At 36.8% G+C, this 8,922-nt stretch overlaps 2 pseudogenes; both read right to left on the bottom strand.

Annotated features, from left to right (window-relative positions):
• Positions 1-1,273: 1,273 nt before the first annotated feature.
• Positions 1,274-8,696, bottom strand: LOC138016722 (uncharacterized; annotated as a pseudogene).
• On the bottom strand, positions 3,096-7,502 carry LOC138017801 (uncharacterized; annotated as a pseudogene).
• Positions 8,697-8,922: the final 226 nt, after the last annotated feature.

Genomic DNA, 8,922 nt, shown 5'->3' with positions numbered 1-8,922 from the left:
CTGGGATTTAATGCAGTCTGTAAGCTTGCAAATGCAAAAAGTCACCAAAAAATTAGTTCATATGAGTAGAAAGCTAACACCTTCCTATAACTGTAATTAACAGCTTATCACCGAACTGGAGGTGGCTAGTGGTGGATATTTACCGAGCCACAAAGTGGCAAGGTAAATATTCACCACTAGTCACCAACATTGAGGTGAATAGTTGTTTTAGTAGCTCATTTATTCCTGCAAAGATTACAACATTTTCGGGCCCAAATTCCACATGAATTGCTTGGATTTGGATAGCAAAGGATATCTGGAGTTTGAGTAGCCAATCAGTGTGCACGTTCAACGCTATCCACTGTTTTAGTATATACTAATTATTACTAGAAATACCTACCGATAGAGTGCCAACGAGTAAACACTGGCACAGCTGTGTGCCGAGGGAAAATTAAGAAGTAACCAGAGGATAGACCATTTTTAAAATTGAATCTTTGTTTAAAAAAGCAGTGCAATCTTTGGCTTTTAAAATGTCTAGAAGGATTCAACTTGTGGGGTAGATAACAGGTGAAATATGTCCCTTGCATCACTTTTGACAAAGATGGAACTAAAATCACATGCTCTTCTTTGTTTTAAAATGGCTTTAATAACAGAAGTTGTAACTTTTTTAAATGTATTTAAAAACAGGACTTGTAACGTAGATTGCAAATGTTAGTCCCAATGCGAAATGGTATTACTTTTGTGAAAAATATTTTTAAGAAACAACTTGTTAACAGAGATGACAAATGCAAGCTTGTATCAGAGATCACAATTCAAATCTCACATGCTATTGTTCGTTTTTTTCAAAGGGTATTTAAGAACTAAACTTGTAACAGAGATGACAAATGCAAATGTCACATGCTGTTGTTTGTTTGTTAAAATGCCTTTAAGAAGTAAACTTGCAACAAAGATTACAAATGCAAATCTCACAAGCTATTGTTTTTTAAAAATGTCTTTAAGAACTGAACTTGTAACGGAGATTACAAATGCAAATCTCACAAGCTATTGTTTTTTAAAAGTATCTTTAAGAAGTGAACTTGTAATAGAGAATTCAAATGCAAATCTCACATGCTATTGTTTTTTATGTCTTTAACAACTAAACTTGTAACACAGATTCCAAATGCAAATCTCACATTCTATGTTTTTTTTGAAATGGCTTTAACAACTCAACTTGTAACAGAGATTCCAAATGCAAATCTCACATGCTATTGTTTGTTTTGTAAAATGTCTTGAAGAACTTACCTTACCTAGAGATTACAGATGCAAATTCCACATGCTATACATTGTTTTTCGCAATGTTAAAATATTGCATGTCTGTGTTTTAACTTACTTTTAGAACGCAAATTTCAACGTAATTTATAGTAGCTTCATGGCAAGAAGGCTCATTAACTGATCATTCTATAGTGTCATTACGCCAGTCCATGTGAAACAGATGTGACCTCGGTTATGCTATTTTTGTGGACATTATAGGTGAAGTGGATATCCGTAAGGTCCATGAGCAGGGCTTCAATGGCTTCTGAGTTACTCATAAGGGAAACATCTGGAGACACAACCAGAAGACTTTCAATGGCATCTGTGAATGCTGTTAGCCACATTTCTTTTCCATCTATTTGTTAGTAATATTTTAAAAAATACAACCACACTTTTGAATTTTCGGAACATGTTTCGATGTTTCAAACATCATCTTCAGCCATAGTGAGTGTAACAGAAGATAATTCGTATATATAACTATCAATACAATGATTCTTTGTAGACCATCTATTTGTACTTTTACTTGTACAGATGCATCTCTCTTGCAGTCACTCTGACACTGCCGCACTCCAAAGTTCCTGCATTTAATATATTTTTGATGGGAGTTCTCTGTTATTTTCTTTTTACAAGCTTGGCAAGCCACGAATACACTTAGGTTGTTAACAAACTTGAACATCTCGACTTGAACTTCTTTTTCTGGGTTTTCCAGTAGTGTAGGTCCTTGCACAGACTGAAGTTGTTTACTGGCTTCTTTGAAGGTCGTTGCTGGTGTTGTTGCCAAGTGGGTGCTGCCTTTGAAGTGCTTGACGTTCAGGTTTTGGAATTCATATGTTGTCCCATTTTTGACCTTGTTGATGAGCTCATCCCAAATGTGAATTTCAGCTGTTCCTGTTTCGTCTTCTAAGACACAATCCTCTTTGACGAGTGTCATCTTTTGAGTGGATTTCACTTCAACTGGCTTGGGTTGTTCATTGCCTAATGAAATGGTTGCTGTGACATTGATTTTCTGGTTAATCTTTAGAGTTGGTACCTGTTCTAGAGTGATTGTAACAGCAGGCTGCACTGAAGAGGAGGATGATACAGATGCGGCAATGTGTGGAGAATAATCAAAGTCAATGTCGAATGCTGGTGCAGACCTTACAACTGACTGTTAGTTGAAGATAATGTCCTTGTTAGAATCATTGTTCTTAGTATTTGACAGCAGCACAGGGGTTTTGGATTCCTTATGTTCACTGAAGGTTGAGTGACTTGGGATATTAAATCCAACTACACGCTGTACTTTGGAGGGACTTGTTTGCAGATGGAACTCAAACCAATCCGTTTTCTTTGAGCGCTTTACAGGGCTTAAATTATGTATAAAGCCACGGAGTGATTCTAAGGAAAAAATTAAAAAGCAGCAAGTCAAATAGGAAATGAATAACTGTAGACTGTGTGTTTAGCATCTATTCACCAGTTTGCTCACCTGGGGCATGGAAAAATTATGTAGATTGTTTGAAGGCTCAAATTTTGATAATGTTTGCATTAGTTGCATTTCCTACTGCCCTCCCTCACCGCATCCCCCGCAAACCCCTTATAATAATAACACTTACCTGAGTTAAGGTGTGGCGTACGCTTTGACATTTTCTCACAAAGAATCTGTTAAAAAAGATATTTACTAAGGTTAAGTACAGTGTAGCAGTTTTAAATAAATATATGCCATTATAACAAGCTAAAATTCTCTAGCCTCTAGATTATCTTGAGGCAAGGTTAATGTTGGTTAATTAAACTTTAATTGTAAAAAGTGCTTTTATTGGATTGATGTTTGATATATTTTGAGCAACCGGATTCTACAATAAACTCTGCAAAGTAAGTTTGGCTAAACGATCTAACCGCTCTTCTTCTTTGAGTCTGTAATGTAAATTACACATTTTACGGGGTGCTTGCAGTCTCTCCAGGGTCATAGGTTCTACAATCAGGTCTTCAAGTTTTTTAACTCTACTAAGTGCAACGTATGTCATTCCTGAAGATTTTTCTGAAGGACCAAGATCAACCCAGGCTTTCTTTAGCGTTAAACCTTGACTCTTGTGGATGCTAACTTAAGGGGTAATTGTTGTCTTTCACATTTCTTTGATATGTTTTGAGAAACCTGTGTTATTGGACAGATTGGAACACATCTTGGAAATCTAGGAGAAAGAGTAGGGCCATTATAATCCTCATCAAACTGTACGAGAACACTAATTGGTAGTGTAGGGGGAGTCTGGTCATGTGGATAAACAAAATCTAATACTGTTCCTAGGGCGCCATTACAAAGTCCAACTTCAGTCCAGATGTTCATAGTTAGCATCACTCTCGCTCCTTTTGCTAAGTAAATCACAGGCTCTAGGCCTCCCATTTCATCCGAGCTAAGGTTCTGTGCACCACCAGAGTGACGAGCTTTTATAGTTGCTATTGGATGATTAAGAGCTTTTAATTTGGCAATGTTGATCTCTGCAACGCTAGACTTGAGATACGATAGTCTTATTGATGACATTTTAAACTCCTGGATATTTGATACACGGTCTGGAGTTCTGGAAAGTAATTTATGCCAATCAGCTGGTGTGGATTCACCATTACATGCTCTGAGAAGAAGATCCCTAAAAAGGTGCTGCTCACTACTGTTACCATCAACTCTGTGGTTAAGAATCAATGGAATTTCTGTTTTAAACTGTTGATACATGAGATAGCCCTGAATTTGCTTATCTGTTTTGGGCATTGAATGGTAAAGTGGTTTATCACCAACAGGGGGTAACTGTGCTATATCACCTACAACAATAACAGAAAGACAACCAAAACTCTGATTTGCCAGGCCTGTTGCTTGCCGGCATCTAGAATCTATCCAGCCAAGCAAACTTTGACCAACCAAAGAATATTCATCTATTATCAAATACTTAACATTTTCTAGATTACTTTGAAGCTGTTGTAGTGCTATTCCTTTTAGTTCAGTGAGTCTTTTTGAGCCAATTGGCAATTTGAGAAATGAATGCAAGGTTACACCATTCACATTAAAAGATGCTTTTCCAGTGTAAGCTAGCACCTTGCATTTTGTTTGGAGTACATTTCTAATTGCATCAATAAGATAACTTTTCCCTGACCCTGCAATACCTTTAATTAGGAGAAGTAGAGGTTCTTTGTCACTTCTGTGAAAGTGATCACAAACTATGTTATATGCCAATCTTTGGTTTACACTAAAGCTTGAAATATTTACTATCCTTGCTGGCATTTGCCACTGAGGATTATTCAGAGATTTTTGATTCACTAACCAAGATACTACAGAATTTAGTTGCTCTTCATCTAAGCACTCAGTAACAGTGTGCCAATATCCTTTAGGAGCTAAGACAGAACGTTCTGCATCATTAGCATTGTTTTGAATATTCAATTCAGACATAAACATCCATTCTTCTTTTTCCTCTTCGTCATCATTTTCTGTTTCAAAATTGTCTGTTTCTAGCTTGATAGATGCCTTTAAGGTTTGTAACTTGATTTCCCAGTCAGGAACTAGAGCCTTGCCACTGTTACTACTGAGAAAATCCATCCAACATGTTTTGAATGTTTCATTGCACTGTTCAGCATTATTCCAGGCATCATCTGGTGTATGCTCCCAAGGTTTATATTTAAGTAGTTGATATTTACAAAAAAAGCCCATAGTGTTGATTTTGAGGATTTGACGAATAGTTTGGATATGTTTTAACAATTACTGGTCGTTTTCTTTTTTCTAGTTTTGAGCCCTTCTTAATGTATGTGGATGTGAATTGTACAAAGTTGCATTCTAGTACACTTGGAAATGATTTAATATATTTCCTTCGCTCAGCATATATATCAAGGATGGATGGGGCAGTACAACATTCCTCATCCCTTACCATTTGAATTCTTCTTGAGCCATCTAGAGATGCATTTATCACTTCATAAGAAGCACTTACACACTTAAGAGAGAGCAAATGATGCATGACCTCTTGAATTGAATAGTCCCTTTGTCCGACAGATTTGATCATTATCTGTTTGAACGTGTTATGAAAGTCACTTGTGTCTGAAAGCTTCTGAACAACTGTACTGAATGCATTATTGACAACAGAAGATGCTTTTTCCCCTTTCGATGTGTACTTAACAAGATATTGTAAACATGCGTGGTAGTCCACAATAATTTGGATATCACAATTTGCTCTCCATCCCTGAAGCTGCAATGGTTGATGACGATTTAATCTGCAGTCATTTCGTTTAGTGACAATAACTGCTTTATACTTTGGTTGACCTAATTTTGTATGGACAGGTTCAAAATCTATCCTAGTTTTTTTACAGTTATCAAATAGAAAATTAAACCTGCAGCACAACTCAGAACTGTCTTTTTGCCTAAGGCAATACTTAGTACTGCATAATGTATGCCTTTGAACAGAATTCAATAGATTTACATAGTCGTCTTCCATTTTTTCTTCTTTTAAGGAAAGATATGGTGTTTGACATGGATGAGAATTTGGCTTGGACCAACCTTCATCTGGAACAAGGATTCCAAGTAGTTAATAAAAAGTCAACATATTGGCAAACAGTTTCCTCAGCTTTTTGCCCTCTTCTTTCCTTGTTTTTTAGTTCTTGTAGTTCTTCATTTGATATGTTTGTTTGGTGTTCTTTGATATATTTTGAAGCTAAAAAACCTTGCAGTGCAACTGCTGTAAGTTCACAAAGCCCTGGATCATTCTGCAATTTTGCAACTCCATGACAATGAATTGATCCCCTCTGAACAGCATATTCATATCGGTACCAATACCAAGAAGCCTGTAATGATTTCTTCAGCCAAAACTTCACAAAGCGATCTGTTCGCTCAGTAAAAAACCAGTCAATGAGATGTGGATTGTCAATAACATGTTTTTGTCTCATTTTTGGACTGATATCTCCACAGTGGTCATTACTTAAAAGATTATGAAATTCTGGCCAATGATACTCTGCACAAGACAACGTGAAAAAAATTGTAGGAGGTCCTACTTGAGCAATGGTAGCCCGTAAATCCTCTTTTGCTTTGTGCCAGTAGCTATTGCTACCTGTTACATTTTTAGCATAATGCATAAGTTTGCACATCAAAGTTGACTGATTATTCGACTGAAGCATCTGTTTAAGTTGTTCCACAGTCAGCTTTGCATCACTAGGGTTTTGTTTCAAAAAAAATACTCCCTTAACCAAGACGTCTATGCCTTTGAATCATATTAAAAGCCCAATATGCAAATCTGTGGATGGCTTACAAACCTGTAAGTCCAGCCTTCATTAGAATATTCAGCAAATTTAATTAGGGTGTCTTATTTTCTCTGCTAAAGTCACTCCCCGCTTTATAGCAGTGTTTGTAGGGTCTCCTTTAGCATCAGGAAATAGAGTAGGAAATGCCATTGTCGCTAGAAATTCGATCTTAAATTCATTCATAGGACTTGTATTTCTATGTGGCCAATTTAATTTATGCTTTTGCAACAACTGATCTGTAATAAGTTGCTTTTGAGGCTTTAAGGTTACTGGATTAAGGACTGTGCTGCTTAATTCTGGCTCTTCATTGAATGGTATTTCATTGACATCAAGGGGACCTCTGTCTGGATCTATATCTTTATTATTCTCGATACAATCAATGTGATGCAGCTCACTTGGGGTGCCGTCAGAGGGCAAGGAGGACAAGTAGTCATAATCTATCGTGATATTTTTGTATACAGGGTTATGCTGAACTAACCAATGTAGCGCACAGCTCACTTTTTCACGCCTTACTGTAAGATCTTTATAAGTATTATCTTTGCCTTTGACAGACACAACTATCACAGGCAGCTGCTTTGGATACCTTGGCAATGAGTTAGCTAGCTCTTGAATATCTTGGGAAAAATTAATGCAGTGGCCTTTGTATGCCTTTTGCCCCCCTGGTTTTGTATAAACAGATATTACTGGGAAAACACGAGCTATAAGCATTTCTTCTAATTTTGTAAGACCCTGCAATTCTTTTGGTACTTGTGAAGGTATCATATTATTGTCAACTGAAAACTTTTTTGTGGCATTTTGTCATGCACACACCTAGAGCAGACATAAGTAGCTTCCTCTTTATGTTTTACTGACAATGGCCATGCTTCATGGCAGATGTTGCATTTGTAGATTTTGAATTTCAAAGAATTATGGAAATCCTGCATATTTTTTTTTGGCCATTCGTGTGAATGAATTGGTCCATTTGTTTGACTGTCAAATAAGGACAAATATTTTTCCATGTCCACAAAACCGTTGAAGATATTTTGATCTGTTTCAGTTTCAATGTCTTTCTTTCTCCTGTTGTATTCCCTCATGTATATATTTTGCTTTCCTGGTCTAGCAGGTTTCTCAGTTTCAGATTCATTATTCTTCTTTTTCCTTTTTTACTCTTTTATGTATACATTTTGCTTCTGTTTTTTGGCAAGTTCCTTCTCCACAATACAGTTAAATATATTTTGATCTGCTTGCATTGAGAACTATTGGAGTGATAAGTGAGGAGCTTAAGTCATTGTTTGTTGTACAGCAATGCAATCAGTCATACTGCACATCATGTGGCAACCAAATTATATACAATACAAGTATATTTGTACTCTACATAACCTGCCCAAATATGTAATATGTCACTGAAAACAGCATTGGCAGTCATTGCAGAAAATGACATACAATGGTCTCTGAGACATAACCACACAGGTTCTCGCACAATGTCAATAGCGCCAAGGTTTCTTCTTTGATTACATGACTCGTAGATAATGTCAAAAAACTCATTCCGTGTAGTAGTATGAAGATGATTACAAAAAACACCGTAACACAGCTCCAGGAAACAATCAACTGCACAGGAAAATTTGCCGTCATTTTTTAAACAGTAATTACTGAAGTGATCCCTGCCAAATGAATAGCTATTTTCCTCAAACAGTTTTGCAGCATCCGAGTTTTTTATGTTTCCATTTAATGCGTGTGCTTCTTTATTAGAAATTGCAAAGGAATTGAAACTACCATTAGAAGGATAAGGTATACGTCTAGTCAAATATCTCCCGCGGAATCTGAAAATGGTAACATTTTGATATCCACGTGGAAAATGCAAATTAGTCACACCACTAGGGCCCTTACAATGATTTACCACTAACAAAATACACAATAGAAGCATAATAATTGTGAGCTGTTACTTCGGTGCAAGCACTTCAGTAAGTGGACTTTGGACCTTAAGTGAACTTTGGACCCGAGAACTTCTGATGAGATAATTTAGTTGCAAGCTCCGAACCCTGAAATTTTGGAAAAAGAACACTATCCAAATTGATTTGCTAAGTTCCCTTAAGCTTGACAGATAGTGGCTACCTGGTAAACAGAGCTCACGAGTGTATAATATCAATATTTCCACTCACCTTTTCCTGCCTGCTTCACACCTTCGCAAGCCAACAAGAGTACGCCAGAATATGCCAGAAAATGATTGACCATGTGGTCATCTTGTCACCGATCATGATACTCCTGATGTGATTGGTTTAGATTAAAAGATCCCGCGATCCCATTGGCTAACTCGAAAACAATTACCGATGATGTCACTCTTACATTACCTTATATTACCTTATGCTGAATTTCAATTCGAGAAATCTTTTCCCTGTACGTACCAAAATCAACTCGCGCACACTGCTTTATAATGCTGCC

Source organism: Montipora capricornis, chromosome 9 (assembly GCF_036669925.1).
Source record: "Montipora capricornis isolate CH-2021 chromosome 9, ASM3666992v2, whole genome shotgun sequence".
NCBI classification, from domain to species: domain Eukaryota; kingdom Metazoa; phylum Cnidaria; class Anthozoa; order Scleractinia; family Acroporidae; genus Montipora; species Montipora capricornis.
The sequence above is the reverse complement of the archived record's forward strand: the minus strand, read 5'-3'. Positions and strand labels throughout refer to the sequence as shown.